The sequence below is a fragment of the Dioscorea cayenensis genome, chromosome 19 (genome assembly GCF_009730915.1).
Source record: "Dioscorea cayenensis subsp. rotundata cultivar TDr96_F1 chromosome 19, TDr96_F1_v2_PseudoChromosome.rev07_lg8_w22 25.fasta, whole genome shotgun sequence".
In the NCBI taxonomy this organism is placed as follows: Eukaryota; Viridiplantae; Streptophyta; class Magnoliopsida; order Dioscoreales; family Dioscoreaceae; genus Dioscorea; species Dioscorea cayenensis.
In genome coordinates, this window is record NC_052489.1 from 7,466,351 (window position 1) to 7,493,040 (window position 26,690).

Consider the following 26,690-nt stretch of genomic DNA (forward strand, 5'->3'; position numbering starts at 1 on the left):
AAATTGCATTATTAACATCATGCATTTAGATAGTATTCATGCATTTTTCCTAGTTTTTATTATTATTTCCCCTTATTTTTGTACAAACTACTCTTTCTAGTTGTTTTAATTGTAGGAAGCAGGAATTGAAACTGGAGACTGGGGAAATCCACAACCTGCCTGTGTACTACGAGAAGTACCTGTGGACTGTAAAGTGGCTGGGGCCCAGCTTCTATCTTTTGGATATAAAAGGATCATAATGTGACTTCAAGGCAAAAAAGGAAGGCTGGGAGAAAAGGGCTGGCGGCTGGAAAGGGAAAAAGGAAGATCTGAAGACCTGGAGAGAGTTGAAGAAGGGAGGAGAGCTGGAAATTGAAGATCAAACCTTGTAGACATCATAGGGAGTCCTCTCAGCTTGTTGTGCTGCTTTCTGCAGACTTTCTTCTCTTCCTATCTTTTTCTTTGTAACTGAGATGGTGTGTGAGTAGAACTTTTCTTAGGTTTGGGATTAGCCCCAGGTGTTATGTGTTTGATGTGTTGATACATTTTGTATGGATCTTTTATGCTTAATGGTAGATTTCTTGAGTTGATTTCTGATTTGTGTCAAAGCTTGTAATTGTGAAAGCATTGCTTGCTATCTCAGAGATCTAGGTTAACTGAAAGGATAACCTGGGTCTTGGAACCTCATTAATCACCCTAAACCTGCTGAAAGGCAATTCTTGAGGGCTCATTGCTTAATCACTGTTTTTATTCAGGTTTTGAGAAGGGTTTATCTACCACGAAAGTAGGAGGTAGCCTTGATCAAGCCTAACTTGTTATCTCTTGAAAGAGAGTGACAAGTAGCTTAGGATTAATGACCTTCAAGAGATCTGCCCAAATCTAGTTTAGATCCAGCACATCATTCATGTTATACCATGTGGTGAGTTCCCAAACCTAAGTCTATTTTAATCTGAAGAAAGATCCACAGCCCTGTGTTCCTTCTGCCTTGATTGTGTTTTATTCTTTGCTTCTTGTTATTCCTAAATCCTACCTTTTTAATTATCTAGATAATCTCTTGTTGCAATAGATTGGTAATCAATACTTGGTCCTCGTGGGATCGATACTTATTTACTACTTGGCAAAACCGTGCGCTTGTGGTTGTGCAACAAGTTCTTGGCACCGTTGCCGGGGACCATAGTGTTGATATTGATTGATTTGCAACCTGGTTAGACTAGGCATTTTATTCTCTGTTTTTCCCAATTAGTCCAATTCACTTAACTTGTTTTGTTTCTTTGCAGGTTAATTCTCAATCTATGCAAAGAAATCGAAGTCTTGGAAGTCTCTTGGAACCAGATCAAGAATTTGAGAAGGATTTCCGGCTTCAATATCAAAGTAAAGAAAAGCTTAAAGAGTCCTCACAGGGATCAAACATGGAAAACAACAGTAAAACTTTGAGAGATTTTGCAGCTCCGAGTGCTCAAGGATTGCAATCCAGCATTGCAAGACCACCTGTTGAAGCAAACAATTTTCAGTTGCAGCCAGCACTTATGTCATTAATTCAGCAGAATCAGTTTGGAGGATCACCAATGGAAGATCCACACCTGCATCTCTCTGTTTTTCTTGAATACTGCGACACTGTTAAGCTCAATGGAGTCCCACAAGATGCAATTAGACTTAGACTCTTTCCTTTCTCATTACGGGACAAGGCTCAAGCTTGGTTACACTCATTACCTGAAGGCTCTATCAAAACAAGGGATCAATTGCTCCAAATTTTCCTTTCTAAATATTTCCCGCCAAGCAAAACAGCCCAGTTACGGAACCAAATCACTGGTTTTTATCAAAAAGATGGTGAATCGTTGTATGAGGCTTGGGACAGATTCAAGGAACTTATGAGACTATGCCCACACCATGGCTTGGAGAAATGGCTGGTTGTTCAAACATTCTACAGTGGATTAAACTATAACTCTCGCATTCCAATTGATGCTGCATCAGGAGGAGCTTTGATGAACAAAAAAGTGGATGACGCTTATAATTTGATTGAAGACATGGCTCTCAACTACTGCCAATGGGCAAGTGAAAGAAACACAACTTCAAAACCTACAGGAAGACATGAGGTGGAGGCCTTAAACCTAATTGCAGCCAAGGTGGATGCTCTAACTCCAAAATTTGACAAACTGAATGTAAATGCTCCAACTATCGCCAATGTCACATGTGAAATCTGTGGTTCTATAGGACACTTAGCTACAAACTGTCAGTTGATCGCAGCCCCATATTCAGAACCATCCATGGAACAAATGAATTATCTAAACAACTTCAGTCAAAGACCTGTCAATGATCCATTCTCTAACACTTACAACCCTGGTTAGCGAAATCATCCTAATTTTTCTTACAAAAACAATCAACCTCATTTTGAGCAAAATTTCAGTTCTACTGCTCCTAGATAGCCACCAGGATTCCAGCAGAGAATTTCCAATACACAACTTGTGCAGAAATCAAATTTAGAGGCTTTGCTAGAGAACTTTGTTGCAACACAAGCCAAGCAAAATGAAGAGTTCAAGCAACAAGGTCAAGTCATGAATGAAGCAATTCGGCAGCTTACTTCTAAGGTTGATTCCTTGGCTACCCACAACAAAATGCTGGAAAATCAGATTGCCCAACAAGCTGGCTCTTCATCCAGACCCCCAGGGATGACCCCCAGGGATGTTTCCAGGAAAGCCAGAAATTAACCCAGGTGAGCACTTCAAAGCTATAACTCTAAGGAGTGGAAAACAATTGGAAGATCCCAAGTTAAAGCAAGCTAAAAATGAAAACATTGGGGGTGAATCCAGCTGAAAAAAATGATACACAACAGCAAGTGGCTGAAGAAAATAATGGAGATACAGAGAAAGTTGATGAGGCACCAAGATACACACCCCCAAAACCTTACGTGCCACCAGTGCCATTTCCACAAAGACTAGCCAAGGCCAAGTTGGACAAGCAATTTGGAAAGTTTTTAGAAGTTCTTAAGAAGTTATACATCAACGTTCCTTTCACAGAAGCTTTGCAACAAATGCCATCATATGCGAAGTTTTTGAAGGATATTTTGTCTAAGAAAAGAAGATTAGAGGAGTATGAAACAGTGGAACTAACAGAAGAGTGCAGTGCCCTAATTCAAAATAAATTGCCTCCAAAACTTAAAGATCTGGGCAGCTTCTCGATTCCATGTGAGATTGGGACAACAACTCTTGAGAAGGCTCTATGTGATCTTGGTGCAAGTGTAAGCTTGATGCCTTTGTCGGTGTGCAAGAAACTAGACATGGGACAGTTGAAGCCGACAACCATTTCCTTGCAACTCACGGACCAATCTGTCAAACATCCTATAGGTATTCTTGAAGACATCCCAATCAAAGTCGGTAAGTTCTTTGTACCCGCTGATTTTGTAGTATGAGAAATGAAGGAAGACACTCAAATTCCAATCATTCTTGGAAGACCTTTCTTGGCATCTGCAGGGGCACTTATTGATGTTAAAAATGACAAGCTTTCCTTAACTGTTGGTGAAGAAAAAGTTGAATTTGATTTGGCTAACTCTATTAAACACTCTTTTGTTGAAAGCTCATGTTGTAGGATTGATCTACTTGAACGAGCTCTCAAAGAGGAGCTGCCAAAACACATTTCCAAAGACCCCGCCTAGTTGTGCTTGGTACAAGAGGAGTTGGAAGACAATGAAGATGTTGAGAGCGAAGATTGTGCTCAGCTGTTGCAGTCCAAGAAATTCCTGCAGAACCAGCAAGCTGGAACTGGAATTCTAGAACCAGTTTCCACAATACACAACCCAGAAGACTGTAAAGCTCCCAAGGTAGAACTAAAACCTCTCCCATCCACTCTCAAGTATGAATTCCTTGGACCCAATTCTACATATCCTGTGATTATTAATGCTGATCTAAGCATGATGGAATCTGAAAAACTTCTCCATGAGCTTAGATTACACCAAAGGGCCATAGGATACACCATAGATGATTTAAAAGGAATACAACCTTCAGTTTGCATGCACAGAATTCTACTTGAACCTGATTACAAACCTTCCATTGAGCACCAAAGAAGATTAAACCCCAATATGAAGGAAGTTGTTAGGAAAGAAGTGCTCAAATTGCTTGATGCCGGTGTGATTTACCCAATTTCCGATAGTGAGTGAGTCAGCCATGTGCAAGTAGTTCCCAAAAGAGGAGGTATGACCGTTGTGAAAAACAAAAATGATGAATTAATCCCAACTAGAACAGTCACGGGCTAGAGGGTATGCATTGATTATAGGAAATTAAACAAGACAACAAGGAAAGACCACTACCCACTCCCTTTTATAGATCAAATGCTAGAAAGGTTGGCTAAACACTCTTATTTCTGTTACTTAGATGGATTTTCAGGTTTTTACCAAATTCCTATCCATCCTAGTGACCAACACAAGACCACATTCACTTGCCCCTACGGCACTTTTGCCTATAGGAGGATGCCATTTGGTCTTTGTAATGCTCCCGCCACTTTTCAACGTTGCATGACAGCCATTTTTTCAGACTTTATTGAAAACATCATGGAGATCTTTATGGATGACTTTTCAGTGTATGGCACAACCTTTGATGAATGCTTAGCTAACTTGTCTAAGGTGCTATACAGGTGCCAAGAGATGAACCTCATCCTCAATTGGGAGAAGTGCCATTTCATGGTACAGGACGGCATTGTGCTAGGGCATGTGGTGTCTGAACGTGGCATTGAAGTTGACAAAGCCAAAGTGGAAGTCATAGAAAGAATGCAACTACCTACAACAGTTAAAGCAGTCCGTAGTTTCCCAGGACATGCAGGATTCTATCGACGCTTTATAAAGGATTTCTCCAAAATTGCAAAACCCTTAACTAATTTGTTGGCTAATGATGTTCCTTTTGATTTTGATAATAACTGTTTGGATGCATTTTGCAGGTTGAAAAAGGCATTAACTACTGCACCAATAATTCAGCCACCCGATTGGGAGTTACCCTTTGAAATCATGTGCGACGCAAGTGACTACGCAGTAGGGGCTGTGCTTGGGCAGCGGAAAGAAAAGAAATTGAACGCAATCTATTATGCAAGCAAGGCTTTAGATGAAGCGCAAGTCAATTATGCCACAACAGAAAAGGAACTCTTGGCGGTTGTGTTTGCTTTTGACAAATTCAGGTCCTATCTCGTTGGCTCCAAAGTGATAGTATACACAGATCATGCTGCGATCAAATGTCTCCTAAGCAAGAAAGATGCAAAGCCAAGACTAATTAGATGGGTTCTCCTTCTTCAAGAATTCGATCTAGAGATTCGTGATAAAAAAGATGCAGAAAATGTGGTAGCTGACCACCTCTCAAGGTTACATCAGGATGTGAACAAGAATGGAGAGAATGAGCAGGCTATCAATGATGCGTTTCCTGATGAACAGTTGCTGAGGATCTCCACAATTGAAGCCCCATGGTACGCAGATTTTGTAAACTACCTGGCTTGTGGAATTCTGCCACCTGATCTGAAGTTTCAACAGAGGAAAAAGTTTTTTTCAGATTTGAGACATTATTTTTTGGTTGAACCACTTCTTTACAAGCGATGTGCTGATGGAAAACTTCGAAGATGTATCCCCGAAGATGAAGCAGAAAACGTCCTGTTTCATTGTCATTCTTCGTCTTATGGTGGCCGTTTCAGTTCTTCAAAAACAGCAGCCAAAATACTTCAGGCTGGGTTCTATTGGCCAACACTTTTTAAAGACACAAGGAGATTTGTGCTTGCTTGTGATCGCTGTCAAAGAACAGGAAACATCTCAAGAAGACATGAAATGCCTCTTAATTACACCTTGAAGTGGAAGCCTTTGATGTTTGGAGAATAGATTACATGGGACCGTTTCCATCTTCATGCAACAACAGATATATTCTTGTGGCTGTGGATTACGTTTCCAAATGGGTTGAAGCTATGCCATCCCCAACAAATGATGCTCGGATTGTAATTAAGCTCTTCAAACGGGTAATTTTTCCAAGATTCGGAGTTCCTAGAGCTGTCATAAGTGATGGAGGGTCACACTTTATAGAAAGACAATTTGAAAGCCTCCTTAGAAAGTATGGGGTAACCCACAAGATCGCCACACGTATCACTCTCAAACAAGTGGGCAGGCTGAAATTTCAAATAGGGAGATCAAAAACATACTTGAGAAGACAGTTTCAACAACAAGAAAGGATTGGTCATTGAAACTTGATGATGCCTTATGGGCATATAGAACAGCCTACAAGACCCCAATTAGTATGACACCATTTCGTTTAATTTATGGCAAGGCCTGTCATCTTCCAGTTGAATTGGAACACAAGGCATTTTGGGCAGTTAAAGCTCTTAATTTTGATATGAAGACAGCTGGAGATAGGAGGAAGCTTCAAATACAGGAACTAGAAGAATTAAGATTGGATGCCTATGAAAATTCAAAGATGTACAAGGAAAGAACCAAACTGTGGCATGACAAGCAGATTTTTCGTAGAGAATTTCGAGAAGGGGATTTGGTCCTGCTTTTTAATTCACGACTCAAGATTTTTTCGGGGAAATTAAGATCAAGATGGTCAGGACCTTTTAGAGTGACTAAGGTATTTCCATATGGCGCTGTTGAAGTTTACAGTGAGACAACAGGCACATTTAAGGTTAATGGGCAGAGGCTGAAGCACTACATTGTTGGAGAGCTAATTGAGGAAGGGAGAACTTATGCTCTCCCAAACCCTTCTCATCACTAGATAAATGAATAAAAAGGGGTCGCGCTCGTGACCTTAAACGAGTTTTTGCTCTTCTTTTAAATTTTCAGTCTTTGTTTTATTTCTCTGTTTGTGTATACAAATTTTCAATTATGTTAGCTGATCCAAATTCAGATGTTTTCTGCAGGTTCAGAGCTTCTTCTCAGCCTATCTAATGTTCAAATATATAGATTAGACCACCAGCAGCTAGTGCAGACTCGTCAGGTTTACCTGGTATGAAACATAACCGGAGTGCGTCAGGGAACACAGGTGTAGATTGTACAAAGGCTGGGAGAGTCCAGAAATAGTTTTCTCTCTAAATTTTCCAGTTTTCTGCTCCCAATCCCAACGTCCACCTTCCACTTTCCACCCACCCACATTACCTTTTCTCTCGCCCCAAGACTAACCTAAACACTACCTATGCCTTTCCCCATAACCTTTTTGTCCTTGCCTTTACTCCACATTGCCTTTTTTCTACAACTAAGACAGCCTCATAACTTCCCCATTCCATCAACTATTCATCTTCTCATATCCTCAGCCATCTCCAGCACTCACTCATTTCACCACAGCCCCTGCTTTTCTCCCAAAGCTCAAACCACTAACCTGAAAACCTCCTCACCTCCACATTAGTTTTTTTTTCACCACCTCATCCTGAGTTCCATCGGCAGCACCTTCATTATGCAGACCAGGAGAACTCGACGCACAGTTGCTGCAACCAGCTCCGAGGATCAGCCCCCGCAACCTCCTCCGGCGAGCCACCCTTCCCTTGAACAGCTGCTTGATACCTCCACTCACAACATCATCTTCAAGGATGCTTTCTAAAGGAACAGGTATCGGGTTCTCTCCAAACGAAAAATCATCCCAACTAGGTACATTGATGACACTCTCCTCCGCACCTTGGGTATCCTTGATGATGTCTATTGGATGGTAGATAACCTAGGGTGGACTGCATTTGTTAATATGAAGTTTCCTACCTATGAGCGCCTGACCCTAGAGTTCTTAAGCTCCATTGATGTCCATGTCCTCTATGGTCCAGGTAGTGAGGAGGGCGAGATCACATTTAGACTCCTGAACCAAGATTATAAGCTTGATCTGGCCCAGTTTAACCAAATTTTCGATTTTCCAACTGGTGGTGACCGCAGGACACCTAAAGACTTCGATGCCACTAACTTTTGGCACACCTTCACCAATGAACCCAAATATGAACCCTCAACTGCTAGGACAACCAGTCTTAGGAACCCTTGTTTCTGATACATTCATCGTATTATGGCCCTCACTCTGTTTGGTCGTGGTGAATCGGAGGCCATAGTTAGACAATCCGAACTCTTGTTCCTTTGGGCAATGCTCCACAACACACCTTTAGACACTGGTGCTCATTTAGCTCGTTAATTTGCCAAGGTTGGCAAGGCTTCCTCGGGTGACATTGTCCTTGGCGGTCTCATCACTCCTATTGCCTTTGCTTTTCGTTGTGACCTGTCTCCATTTCAGAGTATCCCAGGCAATATTCGGTTGGACATAAAGATGATCGTCAAAGAAGCTGATGTCCACTACCTCATTCTCAAAGGGCCACCACGTTATCCTCTTCCCGACCCTGAGCAGACCACTGCCCACCGCCGTGAAAACTGGGGATTTCCTGGCCTGAACTCTCTTGCACCATAACATGCTAGAAATCCCCTTGTAGAACAAGTTCCACAACCACCGCAGCAGGTTCCACAGCCCACAGATAATCTCGTGCGCATTATGACTGCCCTCGACACTATTTCCACTGAACAACAAGCACAGTGGCCAATTTTACACCAAATTCAGCAGCAAACCAATTCAATTTACGAGTGGCTAGTTGCGCAAGGCCACTTTCCTCCTCCACAGTGATCCAGTCAGCTCTCTACTCCCCATTTGCTTACTTTTAATTAATTTCTTAACATTGAGGACAATGCTTAAAGTAGGCTTGGGGGAGTTAGTTTAGTAATTGCATCCTTTCATGCATCTCCTCATGCACTTGCATTTGCATATTTATGAAGATTTCAAAAAGATTCCTGTCATTAGAAATCTTATGATGAATTGCTTAGAGCATGACACAAAAAAAGGCCATGGGATAGTTTCCTTGTCTAATAGTGATTGGACTGCACACTTGCATTTGCATGAGTCTAACTTTGCTAATCTCATTGTTTGTGATCTTGCATTTTAATTTAGTATATACATTTGCAATGGATTCTTCTTGAGATTTTGTGACCCCATAGCACTTTCTTTGCCTAAGTTGAGTTCTCAAATAAAAGGGAAATGATATAGGTGATCTTCTGAATTTTGAGTCAAAAAAAAAAAGTGGTCTATGGCAGTACTCCTCTATTTTCATGGGCTATTTGCTATCGAGACATGAGTGCGTCTATGTAGGAATGTAATAAGTAGAAGGGTGGCTCTTGTGCCTAACCCACATGTGCACCCTTCGAAAAAAAAAGAGAGAGAAAGATCACCACATCCTACTTTAGTCGGACAAAAAGAAAAGTGTTAAAGAAATCCTATTGATCCCTCTAATAAGAAACTTGGCTTATGGATTGTGTATGGGAGTTCGATGAGGTCTCTGAGATTTATTGCATCTATATATCCTGTCTTAAAATTCATGACCACTTGCATATGAGATGAATCAATTTCTTTTGCAATGCTTGTGTACAGTCTGTCCTGTGAATGGCAATCAACTACTTCATGACCTTTATGAACTTTATTCACAGTTATGCTTATGTCTTGTGCTGGATAATGTCATCATTTGAATTCTGTTAACTTCCCTTGTCTTGTTGTTGTTTAAATGTAACATTGCTTGAGGGCAAGCAAAATTCAGGCTTGGGGGAGTTTGTTGCACATACAAATTGCACTATTAACATCATGCATTTAGATAGTATTCATGCATTTTTCCTAGTCTTTATTATTATTTTCCCCTTCTTTTTGCACAAACTACTCTTTCTAGTTGTTTTAATTGTAGGAAGCAGGAATTGAAACTGGAGACTGGGGAAATCCACAACCTGCCTGTGTACTACGAGAAGTACCTGTGGACTGTAAAGTGGCTGGGGCCCAGCTTCTATCTTTTGGATATAAAAGGATCAGAATGTGACTTCAAGGCAAAAAAGGAAGGCTGGGAGAAAAGGGCTGGCGGCTGGAAAGAGAAAAAGGAAGATCTAAAGACCTGGAGAGAGTTAAAGAAGGGAGGAGAGCTGGAAATTGAAGATCAAACCTTGTAGACATCATAGGGAGTCCTCTCAGCTTGTTGTGCTGCTTTCTGCAGACTTTCTTCTCTTCCTATCTTTTTCTTTGTAACTGAGATGGTGTGTGAGTAGAACTTTTCTTAGGTTTGGGATTAGCCCCAGGTGTTATGTGTTTGATGTGTTGATACATTTTGTATGGATCTTTTATGCTTAATGGTAGATTTCTTGAGTTGATTTCTGATTTGTGTCAAAGCTTGTAATTGTGAAAGCATTGCTTGCTATCTTAGAGATCTAGGTTAACTGAAAGGATAACTTGGGTCTTGGAACCTCATTAATCACCCTGAACCTGCTGAAAGGTAGTTCTTGAGGGCTCATTGCTTAATCACTATTTTTATTCAGGTTTTGAGAAGGGTTTATCTACCACGAAAGTAGGAGGTAGCCTTGATCAAGCCTAACTTGTTATCTCTTGAAAGAGAGTGACAAGTAGCTTAGGATTAATGCCCTTCAAGAGATCTGCCCAAATCTAGTTTAGATCCAGCACATCATTCATGTTATACCTTGTGGTGAGTTCCCAAACCTAAGTCTATTTTAATCTGAAGAAAGATCCACAGCCCTGTGTTCCTTCAGTCTTGATTGTGTTTTATTCTCTGCTTCTTGTTATTCCTAAATCCTACCTTTTTAATTGTTTAGATAATCTCTTGTTGCAATAGATTGGTAATCAATACTTGGTCCTCGTGGGATCGATAGTTATTTACTACTTGGCAAAACTGTGCGCTTGCGGTTGCGCAATAGTAACAGACTAGACGTCACAAGTACATTGTGATCATGATACCTCAGGTCTAAGGTTCACTCATATGATCATAACCAACAATCCAAATCATTAACTGTTAAAGAGTAAAACCCATTTGATTAAATTGCTGCGAGTCATGTTCGAATACACCAATTCCCAATTATGCATTTATGACATATACTCCACTATTCCATAATGTTCAACTAGCACTCTTTGTCAAAGTATATGTCATACAAATCCTTACGAACCTTTAACGCCCAATTGAAGATTCTCCGATTTGCAAACTATTTAAGTGTACAAGTACCAAACCCTTCTAGTGCTCTCCTCTTTATCCCACAAATAGTAGAAGGTTTAACTTAACACACATGGACTACGATATTCAAAACTTATTATAATGCCATCACAAGATTTATATGAACATCAAAATAAATGCCTATTTAATAAGAATAAGAATCTATAATACAAATGAAATGCCCTAATACAAGTATCCTCATTGGCATTCGAGGGCATAATCCTAACAAGTGATACATATAAAAACAATAGATTATAATGAATTATAATGTTGAGTAACACGTGGCGAGTAATACTTATTTTTTTTTAATAATGGTGGCTAAAACAATTAAAGTAAATAACTTGGCACTAAATACAAAATAATGGGATGTAAAGAGGTACGTATAGATTAAAAAGAAAGTGAAAAATAATTTTATATTCTTTTTAAAGTATGTTTTTAGCTTTTCGGTTTTTTTTATTTTAATTAGAAAAAAGACTAGGTGGAATGGTAATGATGTTTGACCCTAAAAAGGAGGTCTTGGGTTCGAATCTTGAGTTCTTCTTAATTAGTTGTTATGTTTTTAATAAAAAGTTGGTCCAACCCTGCAAGTCAGCCCACCCATGTGACTCAACAGATCAACTTGCCAGATCACTGGGTTGGGATATCTAAACCCTTAACCGGGCCACTCATCGTGTCTGGTCGGTTACTGCTAATGACTCGGGCGCGGGTTAGCTAAACCGAGCAGTTTTTTTGGGGGAGGGGGCAACATATCCCAATCCTTAACCGGGCCCGTTACAGTGCGGGTCGGTTATGATTACCGGCTTGGCCCGCCTGATCAGTTGAGTTGACGGGTTTAGACGGGCCAGGCCAAAAGTCAAGCCATGCCCCTCTCTTTGGCCTGTGCTCCCCTCTAACCATGAGGACTAAACTACAGGCACAAACCATTCACAAGCTTTATAAGCCACTTAGGTAAATCTAAACCCTTATGGAAAAAGGACATATCAGGCAAAGTACAACCCCGTCTTATCTCCCTAACCTATCAACCAATTGGTTCCAATCCCAGCAAATGGTATCACTTCTAGTGCAATCCACTTCCATTTTGAGTAGTTTTTATATGTTCAGATGATGACCATTCTCTCCTCATATTGCGACAATTTCTGTACTTGAGAGCTTGATATGGTCACACATTCAGCTTCTGTGATCTTTGCTAGTTTATAGCTCATTTGAAAAGCTAGATGTGAATTTGTTTTAAGGAATGTTCAATGAGATTACTATATGATTGCTAGAAGAGTAGTGGTTATTAGATGAAAATATTTTTGGTGACTCATCTTGGTTTAGGTTTTCAGGCTCCATTCCTATTCACTAATGCAAAATGGATGTTGGAGAAAAACATGAGTGGGGCTGGCTTTGTTATCCAATGACCTAATTATCATATTTATCTTACATGATGTTGTAAACTGGTGGCTCATGCAGTCAATCTAGCTTGGAAGCAGAAATGATGGCAATATAGTTTGGTTTCAAGTGTGCAAGAGATTGGAGCTTCAAGATTGGGATAGCATTTACAAGGCTTTTACTTGGAGAAAAGTGGTCTGAGGTGGAGAATTGAGAAGTGTCATTTCCCTTATGTTGGGGGAATTGTTATCACTTATAATACTTTAAGCTTACAAGATGTGATTACTACTTTGAAATAATCATTTTTTTTTCACTTTAGGTATTCATTTGTCATAAAATGAGATCACTTTAACATGGAGTTCCATATTATATTATTTTTCATTAAAAGTAAGGGAAATCTATATAAATAAATAAAATAAATACATGTATAATGGTATTTGGAAATGTAGATAAAAATTGTAGAATATTTTACAAATTAAATAATTTTAAATTTAAGTAATATTTTATTTTAATTTTGCATCATATATTTTGGATTTTAAGATGAGATTAATTTTAAAATTGTAGAGTAAAGTATTAGCATGGATGAATTACAGTGTGTAATAAGACTAATTTTTAATGTAATTTCACATGACATTTATTTGATTACATAGTTACATATAATTAATTTTTAAAGAAAGTTCTAAATGGAGATGTGTGACCTTGTTTTTACTTTCACATACATATATATATATATATATATATATATACACACACACAATAAATGTTCTATAAAATATTGGCTTAATAAAATTAAAAGGTGGTCATAGTTTTTGTTATCGTCTCTGATTAAATCATATAATTTACATTTGAAAATATTAAAATTTTATTTATAACACTAAGTATGACGTCATTTTAAGAAACTACATAAATTGTATGAAAATGGGACTCAAAATAGAGAAGGGGGTCATGCTTGTAATGAGTGAAAAAAATACTAATACTTTTTCTCATGAATTAATTTGCCCATTGTAGTTTGGATTAATTATAATTAATATTAAATTTCAACAAAATTTATTACATATATAGTTGGGCAACATGTATAATTTGGATTAATATTACCTCTCTTAGTTAATATATAATTCATTTGCTTGAATTATTATGAATAGTCCTCTTCAATCTTTATACCCTTTCTAGTATAATTACAATGGCAACTATTCTAGGTGGGAGATGATGAGATTCTCTTCTTGTCTTTCCAATTATAATGAGTTTTAACACGTGAGATAAATTCACAAACAATGAAGCAAAAAGACATAAGAAGAATGTTATAATATTTTTAATAGAATAAATTTTTTAAATGACATCCTTTCATGTCATATGGTTGTTATAGTGGTTAGTAAACACCTCTTCATCTAAATAGGAAGTTAAGAAAGTTTTGTTGCATCTCTTTGTGTAATAAAGCAGTTACATGTAGTTAGAAGACATCATTTCGTGTAATAAAAGGAGTTATAGTAGTTATCATACACCTTTTCATATTTATTGGGTAGTTAGAACTTCCAAAAACTGAATTCTATATAAGAGCCCTTAAGTGTTGAATGGTGGTAAATAGATGATAGAATATTTGATTTATTTCCTTTCTCTCTAAGTGCAACAACAAACACATTCTCTCTTTCTATAAGGCTTACTTTGTTGTGTATAACATTGTAAGGGGATTCTTTGTATCCTTAAGGCTTAGTATTCACTCTTGACACACATCGTAAGGGGTTAATTCTCCTTTAAGAAAGTGTTTTCACGCCTAGAATCCAAAGTGAGCATCTTGCGTTCTTCTTTGTTAAGTGCTCATTTTAATTTCTCCAACTTTCCAATTCTTCCAACAAAGAATAGGCCATAAGTTAAACTGAATATTTTTCATCACTCTTAATACTAATTTTTGACGTTTTAAAAAGTTATTAAACAATACAAAAGTCTCATAAAAAATCACACTACGAGTAGTTCATAAGCTGAATATGATGTTAAACAAATAGACAAAAAGACTAAAAAAAAATTATACTAACAAAAGACATATAGGAAACCATGGTAATATGCATAAGCTGAACATTATTGAAGAAACTCATGTGTTCCTAAATAGTAGCTGAAAATTAAAAGGAAGATAACAATGTTTCAAGTTTATACAAAAATAAGTTTAAATTTTTTTTGTAGAACAAACATAAAATCCATGCAAATTCCTGCTTTACAAAATCAATACTAAAGAAACAACAATTGTCTTTAACTTGATTCACATAGTTCTTTGGCAATATTGACTTTGTTCCTCAAACAAGATTGACTTATATTTATAAACTAGAAATGCTTATTTCTTGCAACATGACATCTACAATTCCAAAACAACAATGGACAATTTGTTAATTATTTTAGTTATGATTACAAAAGTACAAGTATTTGACCAAAGACATAAAGGTTTGTATATATATTTAAGCACTGACCTAAGACTCATAACTCCCTATGACATAGTGGTGCTTGCCCTATTTACTTTCGAATAGATAGTGTCTGGCATTTCTCCTTCATTTCAATATTAGCTCATAAAGTACCATTCCCAAATAAGGTAAATACGTATTCTTCTTTCCCCAAAACAAGTAGCTATATTCAATCAAACATATCATTTTATACATATCCAATGATTGGCTTATTGCTATGAAGAAACTATTATAGAAATTAAGTCATGAAACAACAACAAAAAAAAAAAAGCCAATACATGGGCTTTTGTTTTTATTATGCAATGTATTTGAAGCTGGACTTCTAAGATGAGATTTGTATTCCAAGTTTTATAACTTAATAAAAATCAAAAGTTATAAACCAATCCCTAATCACATCATAAAAAATCAAATACAAAAAAGAATACATACCTACCATGATGGCATCCTCATGGGCTGGAATCCCTCATAGAAGTAATAAAGTTATCCAATCATCTTCTATGAAGAGATGGCTTCCTCAAGTAGAAGGATTCAACTAGATTTTTGTTGGTGAGTAATCATTCAAAGTCCATTTCCATGTCTTTATCTTCGTAACCTTCCATGCTCCATAGAGCTTCCAATAGTTTTTCCTTCCATGTTTTCTTTCTAGACTGATTAATTGATGCCACCAACTCACCTAGCTTATCACTAAGGTTCTCCTTAGCAATATTTTCATCAACTGTCCTTAATGTGTGATAAGTGTTTAAATGTGCTAAAATTTATATTACTTATATATAGACTTTGCATGCATATTCGATGAAAATGCCACCCACTTCTATTTAATTCATTGTATTTTGGTTTATAGGGCATGGAAAAGCTCATCCTTGAATGAGGAAGCATTTGGAAGTCTTTTCATGCCAAAATGAAGAAGTTTGGAGCTAAGAAGGGCCCATACGGCTACCATATACTTGTATGTAAAGTTGACATGATTTCCCCATTCAAAAGAGTCGAGAAGAAGTGTTTTGATGAGTATAGGGGCTTCCAAAAAAAAAATCATACTGGCAAGTATATGCCCCATATGACTGAGCATATGGACTTTTCAGCAAGCTTGATTTCCACCCCAACTCAATACATATAGACGTCAATATGCCCTATATGATTACATGTATGTGAAAACCTATTTAAGATTTTTTTTAGGATTGAGAAAGGGAGATTTTGATTGGGGAAAACCCCGCCACTTTGTGGAAGGGAAGAGAACATGATGATACACCACCCAAACCATATTAGAGAGCATAGGAAGCCATTAAGCATTCAATGGAGCTGTCTTGGAAGAGATTCTGACTGCATCATTGGGATTCTTCAGAGTTTCTTTATCCATTCATCAAGATTACAAGGCTAAGAGAGTTTTTCATATCTATTTTCATTGCTTTGGATTTCTTTTTATTGGATTTGTATTCCTTTTTCATGGGCAACTAATTTGTTTACTATTTGGGCATAACGAACCTAACTTGTATTAAGATATTGAATGTTAATCGTCATTCGGTTGGTTTGATTTTGAGATTCTATTAAGTGTTCTTTTTGTTGCGATAAATATCTACATAGGGACAACCCAGATTTTCCATTTTGATTCATGTGAGCAATGAGTGTAGATCTACCTCATAGAAGGGAGTTGTGAGTTAGCCTCGAGATAGGGTACTAAGGAGGATAATTCTTTCAAATGACTTATTCCCATAGCTCTCCTAAGATTTTGGTTCTCCTAACCGCTAATACAACAAGGGGGTTAGATATTGATCACATTGAGAGAGCGATTTAATAGACTTTAGGAACCCTTAGTCCCTTACCCTTTCAACTGGTGACTTAGCATCCTAGTCTACACTTTAATTAAAATAGTAGGGGGGATTCATTGATAGAATACCCTCTCTTGTGATTGATTTGCCTCTAAGTGTTATTCCCTTTCATTAGTGTTTTTTAATTTCTCTTTAGTAAAAATGTGCGTTAGGCTAGATAACAGGATTATAGTTCATACCAGTACTCCTTAGTTGTTGTAGGTTCAACATCCTACTCTTCGAAGTACACTTTATTACTTGCGGCAACTTGTACACTTGCAGAAAAGCAACCATCATTGTGCAACTAATCCTAGTTACAAACTTACTTGCAAATGACCTTAGTACTTCATATCTTTGGCTACTTGGCTTTAAAGGTTTACAATTAATTGGCTCATTAGATGGAGGTACACTATCATCTTCTAAGTTTGTACCACTAATGAGTGTAATTCATATAATGTTTTCTTACCCTCAATTCATGCTTTTGCTTATCTTTTAGCATATCTTTTTGTGTATATTCGGTGCTATTTTGGGTATGTTTATGAATGATGCAGGAATTGAGGAGCTCGATTTAACTTGGAGTATATAAGGTCATCGAATGAGAGAAAATGGGAGAAATGCTAAGTGTTCAAGCTCAACACGGGCAGAGCACAGTCGTGATCTTTCCCCCTGAATCTCCCATCCTGGTGCAGACCAAGTGAAGAAGCTTGTAAGGAAGTGACACCAGGGCGAATACTGTCAAAGCATGACTGTGTCCCTTCCCCTGAATCTCTTAGGTTGGAATCATTGTTCTTATCAACGGGAGGAGCACATACCGGGGGCTCCTAGCACAATCATGCTTATGGAAACATGCACCAAGCATGACCGCGCTTCCTCCTAGGGATGGCAATAATACCCAAACCCGACCCGACCTGACCCGACCCAAGTTTGACGGGTAAAATCCGATTTGACCGGGTTTCAGGTCGGGTTCGGGTAAAACCTGACTTGTATGAAATAGGTGTGGGTATGAGAATTCTAATACCCGACCCGTACCTGTACCCGTACCCGACCCAAAATTAAAATTACTAAAATATTTATATAATATATATATTTACTAATATGTTCTACAACTTAACAATTTAAGGTTTTTTATTTTTCCTCTTTGTTTAGTTTTGTAATTTCATAATTATTTTATTTTATTTTATAAAAAAATTATAATTACTTTTAAATTATTTTTTATAAAAAAATAATATATTTTTATTAATTTTTTTAATATAGGGGCGGGGGAGGGTATACCTGCGGGTACCAGATTACCCGTCGAGTGCGGGTGTGAGTTGGGGTTTTTAAAACCCGTTAGGTTCTAGTATACTAGTGGGGTAGTGGGTACTGGTACGGGTATGGTAAAACCCGCACCCGACCCGACCCGTTGCCATCCCTACTTCCTCCCACTAAAAATCACAGGCAAACACTTAGCCGATTCACTCAGAAGCTGCCCATGGAAACACGGTTGAAGTACGATCTTGCTTAGACCATGTCAAGCTTGAAGACAACTCTTTTTAAATCCAGTTTTTAGGGTTTGCCTTTATCTTTGTTCAGGGATTCAACTCTACACCGAGAGGACTCTAAAGAGGGTGAAGATTAGGCTTCACCACACACTCTAAGGGGACAAAGGAGGAGTCAGAGGTACAAGAAAAGTGGGGTTGAGCATACGGAGATCTACAAGGAAGATCATCTTGAGTAGAAGGGAGTCATGTCTTCTTTCTCTTGCTATTTATCTATGTCTTTCTTGTTGTACCCATCCATGATGGGCTAACCGTCCACGGTGCCCCGGGATGTTGAAATATGTGGTTTTGTATGCTTTGACTACTTGATTTTTAATGATTGCGGTGTTCTTGTGTTTCTTGTGTTTAATCTTGTGTTTGCATTTCTTGATGGCTTGAATTGTACAGCTGCCTTGGTAATCTAGTTATCTTGGCATAACTTGATGTGTTTGAGAACCATAGATACAACATTGCTTTAGGGTACACTGATCGCTTCCCCGCAAGTGTACGGGATCGCCAAGTAATACCTCGTGCAAAGACACGAGGATCGTATTCCACGGGGCTAAGGATCTCCTATTACTCCTTCTGGAGCTATTATCTAGCCTAAGATCTTAAGTGATGGATTTACTCTACTAAATACAAATAAAACAAAACACAAGATTTGCTAGCAAATTAGAGAGAACAAGCAATAAGCAAGCAAGAGAATCAATGAAGTGCAAATGCCTATGGATGTGGATCCCCTTGAGGGGTTATCATGCAACATGGATGATGATTTAAAGATGCAAGGGTAAATTGGACCATGAGATTCCAAGATTAGAACAACCCCAATTTCTCGGCGATTGAACCCTAATCCCATACGAACATAGATAGGAATTTCTTCCAAATCTACATTCCCTACGATTGCATTAAGTACAAGGAAATCTCGCTTAGGAATAAACCTACTCTTCTTCGGATTAAACCTACATGGAGGGCTACCAAACACCCGATTTCTCGCGTGATGATACAAGTATCCCCTTCTAATCCATTCATGACCCTAATACATGCGAGCAAGTCACATCTACATGCATCATTCATAAAAAGAGCTACGGATTTCTCCTTGGTGTAACACTTAGCATGAAAAACAATAGATTACATCTCAAAAAAATACCCAAGCATAGAATTAACAAGTAATCATCCAAAAATACATGATAAAACCCCCCAAGGTTCACCAACACCCGGTGGCCTTGGGGGTCTAGTGTGTCGTCATCTCATAACAAAGCATACAATCAAGCAAAAACATGAAACAAAGACATAGTATGACACTCCCTAGATGAAATGGTGAAGGATGAGGCGAGAATATGCCGAATGACGCTTCCCCGCCAAAGGAATGCCGAATGACGCTTCCTCCGACCATGGGTTCTCCTTCCTTCAAGTCGTGATCGATCTCCCTTTTGAATGATGTTGCCTTCTTGCCTTGAGAGCCTTAGACCTTGGGCTTGAATGATCTTCTAGCTTTCTTGCACTTCTTCTCCTCCCCAAGGTCGCCCAAAATCTCCCAAATGATCTCCCAAAAGTCGGCCAGCAAAAAGTCTTTTAATCAGCCCTAAAAGTGAGTATATATACTCCCCGAGGCATACGGGCCGTATAGGGGTCGTATGGGGGTCGTATAGTACTCAGAAACCCTAGATTCGCGTTCCATACGGGGTGCATACGGCCTCCATACGGCCCCATATACTGGGTAGTATGGAAATCTGGACAGAACACCAAATCAATCTGCTGCTACAGTGCATACGGCCCCCATACTGGGTAGTATGGGGGTAGTATGAAATTCCTGTTTTCTTCTCTTCTCGTCAAAATGATATCTTCTTGTTCTCCATGGCTTCCATATGCCCTACAAAGCAAATAATAGACGATTAAGCGCGAAACGGGCATCAAACCTCACAAAATACATGCAAAGTGCATACGATATATATATGAAAATACCTACATTTAGACACTTATCAAACATCCCCACACTTAAGCGTTGCTTGTCCCCAAGCAAACAACTCATGAAAAAACAAAGAGACTGAGAAGTGGCTAAATGCATTACCTCTGGCTCAAGCAAATATAAGATTCCAAAAGCAATGGATAATGAAACATAGATGTTGAGTTATAGTCAATAGGCATAATAAAAATATCCTGTCTCACCCCTAATATGTATGTGCGTGTAAGTGAATCCTTTATCTCATTTGCCCTGATCTGGTCTAGCTCAAGGACTTCAATCGAGTCGACTCTAGATGCTAATCACTCCACATACAAAGAATACTAAGTCTTAAACTACTAAGTGCTACTTCAATGGCCAAGTAAGATCCTTCTAATTCTATAGCTTGAAACTAAATCCTTTTTTTCTTTTCAAAAACCTTTGGTAGGTACTCAAAAAAAGATCACTAGGGTTTTTTTATTTTCAACTCAATATTCAACATCGAGTCCGACTAACGTAGACTGCATCAAAAATCATTTTAAAAATCTTTCTAGAGGATGCACATCTCTGGTTAGGCACAAGAGCCACCCAACTACTCGATTCATGGTCTACATAGAGCGCATTCATGCTTCATTAGCGGAGGAATCTTGACATAGACTCATTTTTTTTTTTCTTTTATTTTCTTTTTTTTTTCACTTTCACTCTCACCCTAGATCACATCTTCAAAGTACACTACATGCCACAAAACTCGGATTAGCTCAACAAGACTTAGAAGTTCTTAAGAAAAACATTGAAGGATAGAACTTAGTGTTCTAAGGCCAAGTACTCAAAGTAGTGTGTTAAGCATACAAGAGAGTTAGAGTAGTCACATTGGCTATTCCCGAGGGCATCGACAAAAAAATTCAGAGCACAAGACAATACTATGGGGTGAAAGCGAGATTCAATAAAGCATAAAAAAACAAGTAACTCACATCCATCATTAGTCCAAGCTAAAAAGAATCTTACAAGAATGAATAAAGCCATCATTGGTAACACTAGCATGTAAACAATGTTCCTAAAACATGAAATGCACCCATCCCCACACTTAGTGTTGTACATTGCCCTCAATGTACACTAATCATGAAAAAAACATGCAAAAGGGCCAATGCAAATAATAATAGAGGAGGGTGAAAAAAACAAAACTTCCCGGTTTATCTTGTGTTCGTCGTGAGGTGGGACTAGACAAAAGGTGTGGTGAGCAATACACGTCTTGTCCCACCTCCATTAAGACTAGGAAAGCTCACCAAATTCCCTCAATGCCTGCGAGGATAAAAAGGGGACATCATCATTCCACAAAAAAATTCACAAATACAAACACAAGGGAGAGACTAGGGAAAAAGTCAACAAAAATACATAGATGAAAAACAAAAATAAAGTTCAACACCAAGAGTTGGGAGGAAGAGATCCATGCCAACTCAACAAAAACACAAAACATAATACATAACAAAAATAAAGTAAAAGTAGATAAAAAAAGTGTCCATGCTCAAAGCGAGCCGCTACTCATCACAATCCGGTGCTGGTGGTAGTGGCATGGTGGCAGAAGGAGTATGTGAGGCAGAACCATAAGATGAGGTAATGAAACGGTAAAAATCTGCCTCGAGTCGGCGCTGTCCCTCAAGGACCTGGTGAAGCTGGTCACGGATCTCGCTGGCTGCTCCCGACGCGCCTACGAATCTCTCCCTCAATCCCCCTCGGGTCTCATGTCAAAGTCGGGGTAATGAAGTAGTACGGGGGTAGGGAGCAGGTGCGCCCTCGGGGCTCGACTCGTGTGCTCTCGTCGGCCTGTTGGACTCACCAGTGGCTTGGTGTTGTGGGGGCCTGCCCCTCATGCGCTCAGCAACCACCAAGCCAATCGCCCGTATGTGTGCCTTCCCGAGGGGTGCCGTACCTCCTACAATAGTCATGCCTCGCATCTGCTCAAACAAACCCATGCCACGGATCAATCTGGTCACATAGGGCCCAATAAAGATAGCTCCCAATCGAGTATACGAGCCCTGGTGAAGGAATGCATCAGCGACAAGGTAGCCAAGGTGAGTAGGGCGCCTCTCAAAGATGCCATACATCGTAACGATATCGGATTGGGTGACCACCCCCTTGCTATCGGTCCGGCCCCAAAGAGAGCGGGCAATCAAGGCATGAATGAATCTATGTGCCGGGTCGATCATGCGTGAGGCCTTTCGGGTCGTATCTTCACCCGCCAAAAGTCGCCCAATAGTTGCTCCTACCCACCTCACTCAGAAATCAAGCTTAAGGCGTTTGCGGGCATGGATTTGATAAAATCATCATCATATATCCCCAAGTACTTGGCAAAGTCCAAATGATGCATAGTGCGCTTCCTTCCAAAAAAAGCTTGAAAAGCGGATGGTGACAATCTACTTATTCCATACGGATTCTCCATCTTGTCGCGCCTCAAATGTACTCAAGACCTCCAAGGTTAATTGACGGAAGGTTGGCTCGTTAATGGCAAAGAGTTTATCCCAACAATTGTGTGAGAGCCAATCCCGTACTTGACTTGCAAACCCAAGGTTGTCCACAAGTTCCCAATCAAGATAGCACAAAGTCCCGAATGGTTTTGTCTTCAATCTATCATATCTCTCTCGATGGTGGGACAATTTGAAGAGCGGGTTCATCGGGTGTAGAGGATGGTTCGGTAGTCCTTGGGCGCTTGGAGGCGAGCCTTTTTAGTGTTAGAGCATCCCTACAATGAAGAAAAAAACTTTTGATCAAGCTCAAAGGGATACAAGATAACTCAAAAATAACATGGTAGAGATAGAGGAGACTAATGAAAAAAATTGGGTTTTTGGGACCATACGGCCGTATGGGGGCCGTATGGTCACTATTCACACGACAAGAGTCTCCCCCATAATCATGGAATCGAAAAAAATTTGTACATAAATTTGAATGAAAATTCATTCACAACATTCACATCATCCAAATCAAAGCAAATTGCTAAAGAAATTCCATGCAAAAAGTCTCAAGAATGCCCAAAAAAATGGAAAAGAATAAAAACTAGGGCATTGAAAAAAAGCATACCGACGAAACCTTGAGAAAAACAAGCTTTTAAACTCGGGGAAGATCACTAGATCGAAGTCTCCAATGGATTGGAAGAAGTTTTTTTGGAAGAAAAAAATGAAGAGATTCGGCCAAGAATCGAGAGAGAAAAGGAGAGAAAAATTTCGGTGGAGTTGAAGAGAAATGAGAGGTGGAAGAGAGAGAGAGAATGAGAGGCCTTAAAGGGGAAGCCCGCCACCATACGGCCCCCATACGACCCCGTATGGGGGCCGTATAAGTGGGTAACTTCCCTCGGCCGAGACACCCAGCCGACTTGGACGGCCCCCATACGGGGCCGTATGGGGGCCGTCTAAGTGAGCACGGAGCCATCCGGATCGGCTGCGTGGTCGAGCAGACGGCCTCCACTACTGACCCGATATGGCCATAAACCTTTAAAGGCCAATCAAATCCATGAAAAACCTGCCTCAAATGATGTAAAAAAATGAAAAAAGAAAGTTTGACGACTTCTCCAAAAAAACTACTAAAAATGAATAAAAGCGACGATCTAGCACATAAATTAACACCTACACATGTGTGTCTCAAGAGGTTGCACAAATATACCACAATAAAAAAATGATGAGAGCAATGTGCCAAGTGTATGAGCATGAACTTATTCACAAGCAAACAAGTCTAAGAAATACGAAAATTGAAATGAACTAAGAACTAAAAAAATACGGAAAAATGCAAACAAATGCCCCGAATGCTTGGGTTGCCTCCCAGAAGCGCTTGTTTAACGTCCACGAGCCTGGCGTACCTTGTTCCTTACCTCATGGGGGTTCAAACAATTTGAAGCCACCCCGGTTTCCCTTGTAGTGTTGCTTCTTCCGGTAGATTGAATGACAACATTGAAAAATACCTCGAATTGTTCATGAGTGGAGAGGGGTGAAACATTTACCTTTCCTCCATGAGATGTGGGAGGATGAAGCTTGTTACCTTTCTTTTTTCTCCCATGGATCTCCCTCCACATTCTCTTCATAAATGATTCTTTTTTTCTTTTTTTCTTTAGCATTAGTACGGGATACCCTTTCTTTTTGGTGGCTTCAAATTGTGAATTGGAGGATGAGCGATGAGGTTCTTCTTCTTCTTCGTTCTCCAACTCCCCAAATATTCATCCAAAGGATTTAAAGAGAGCACCTCACGCACACAATCGAAATCAACCTATCGGTTTCATCAACGAAATAAAGTGTGTCATCATGATCTAAAGAATGTTTCATGGCAGGTGGCAAAGTGTACACCACTTCCTCTTCTCCGACTCTTAACGTCAACTTCCCTCCTTTCAAGTCAATTAAGGCACCCGAGGTCTTTGAGGAATGGTCGGCCAAGAATTAGTGGTATCTCCACATCTTCATCTATGTCCATGATGACAAAGTCCACCGGAAAAAAACAAATTTATCCACTCGCACAATCACATCTTCGACAATCCCATGAGGTTTTTCTTGTTGATCGATCGCCATAGCTGTAAGGTCATCCTCGTGGGCCTTAATTCATCAAGCCAAGTTTCAAATACATGGTGTAGGGGCATGGCGTTTATGCTAGCCCCGAGTCCACTAGAGCATTCTCTTGGACTCCACCTTCAAGCATGCATGGAATAATGAAACTACCCGGATCTTTCAACTTTTGTGGGAGCTTCTTTTCTAGAATAGCCGAGCAATTCCCGTAAGTGCAATCGTGCCTTCTTCTTCCAACTTTCTCTTATTTGTGAGGAGCTCCTTTAGAAACTTGGCATATTTCGGCATTTTGAGTCAACGCTTCAACTATCGGGATGTTCAAATGAAGTTGTTTGAAGATGTTGATGAATTTTTTTAGAAGTGAACATCCTCCTTGTTATGCTTCAATCTTGTTGGATAGGGGATCGGGAGGCTTGTACTCGGATGATTTTGGTGGTCCTTGTTGTTGGAACTTGTCATTTTATGCCCAGATTTTTTTGTCTTCACTTTGTTTTCTTCAACTAGCTTGGGGTCTTCCCGGAGGCTACCCCACTTTTCCTGACACTTGGGTCAACTTCGACCCTTGTCTCCACTTGCCTCCCGCTTCTAAGAGCAATGACCTTTAAGTGCTCTCTTGGATTGTCTTACGTGTTGCTTGGAAGACAACCTAGAGGAGCGTTCGAGAATGTGCCTTCGCGAGCTCCCCCACTCGATGCTCAAGAGATTTCCACGAAGCTTGGAGGTTTCTTAAAACAGATCCTATTTCACTGAACTGCTCGGCGTGCTGAGTGAGTTGAGCATTCACCTTGCCAAATTGTGCATCCATGCTACTAGTTAGATTATTGAACCTGTCATTGGTACTGAGCATGAACTTGACAAGGATCTCTTCAGTGGAAAACTTCCTCTCAACGGCCGATTGTTGAAATTGAGATCCTTGAGGTGGTGCAACTCTTTGTTGTTGTTGGTCTTGGTTCCATGAAAAATTTGGGTGGTTCTTCCAACCCGGATTGTAAGTTGAACTATATGGGCTCCCTTGATTGCGTTGACCCCCAATGTAGTCCACATTCTCAACGGATGCAACAGACGAGCTAGCAATCGGACATTGGGCTGCACCGTGCCCACCACCGCAAGTACTACAACTTAGCACCGATTCGGGCCTTAAACTACTGCCCATAAGAAGATCAATCTTTCGAGTCAACACGTCAACCTTTGCGGCTAAGGCATTATCACTACTTACTTCATAAAGCCCAGCGGTCTTTTTGTGAAGATCCCCTTGAGGCCCAATGTGATTCATTGCTTGCCATTGCCTCAAGTAATTGCTCGACCTCATCGGGGTACTTGTTGCTAAGGGAACCGCCCGCCGTGGCATCAATGAGTTGGCGAGTAGCATAATTTAGCCCATTGTAAATGATTTGTACTCGCATCCATGAAGCAAAACCATGGTGGGGGGCACCTTCTAAGGAGATCCTTGAATCTCTCATAAGCTTCAAACAATGTTTCGGACTCCCCTTGTTTAAAGGCTGAAATTTCTTGCCTCAACTCGCCGCTTTGCTTGGCGGAAAAATATCTTCAAGGAACTTCTCCACCATGTCCTTCCATGTTTTAATAGATCCCGGAGACAATGAGGGTAAGCCAGCGATAAGCTCCATCTCTCAAACTGAATGGAAATAGTCTCAAAGCGGATAGCATCGTCCGACACCCCATTGATCTTGAATGTAGAGCAAATTTGGAGGAACCGGGAAAGGTGGTCATGCACATCCTCATGGGCAAGACCATTGAATTGGACTGAATTTTTGGATCATGCCGATTGTACTTGCTTTAATTTCAAAGTTGTTGGATGCCAGCAGCGGTGCTTGAACACTGAACTCATCACCCGTGAATTGGGGTCTCTCATATTCGGATAAAAGTACGTCGTTCTTGGCCATGATTGTAGACACTCTATCCTCAATTTCGATGTTCTATGTACCCGACCCTTCACCAACTTCTCTCAATCTCCGACGCTAAAGTTCTTTCAATTTCACTATCCGGTGTAATCAAAAGGCGACGGATTCGACCGTGTCATGCACGATTACCTTGCACAACCAAAAAAATGATAGAGAGTTAAGATCAAGGGAAAAGAAAAAAAC

At 39.7% G+C, this 26,690-nt stretch overlaps 1 non-coding gene across 1 annotated transcript; it reads right to left on the reverse strand.

Moving 5' to 3' along the window:
- Positions 1 to 1,762: 1,762 nt before the first annotated feature.
- Positions 1,763 to 1,873, reverse strand: LOC120250864. Its single transcript, XR_005533196.1, has one exon. It is a non-coding gene; the product is annotated as a small nucleolar RNA R71 (small nucleolar RNA).
- Positions 1,874 to 26,690: the final 24,817 nt, after the last annotated feature.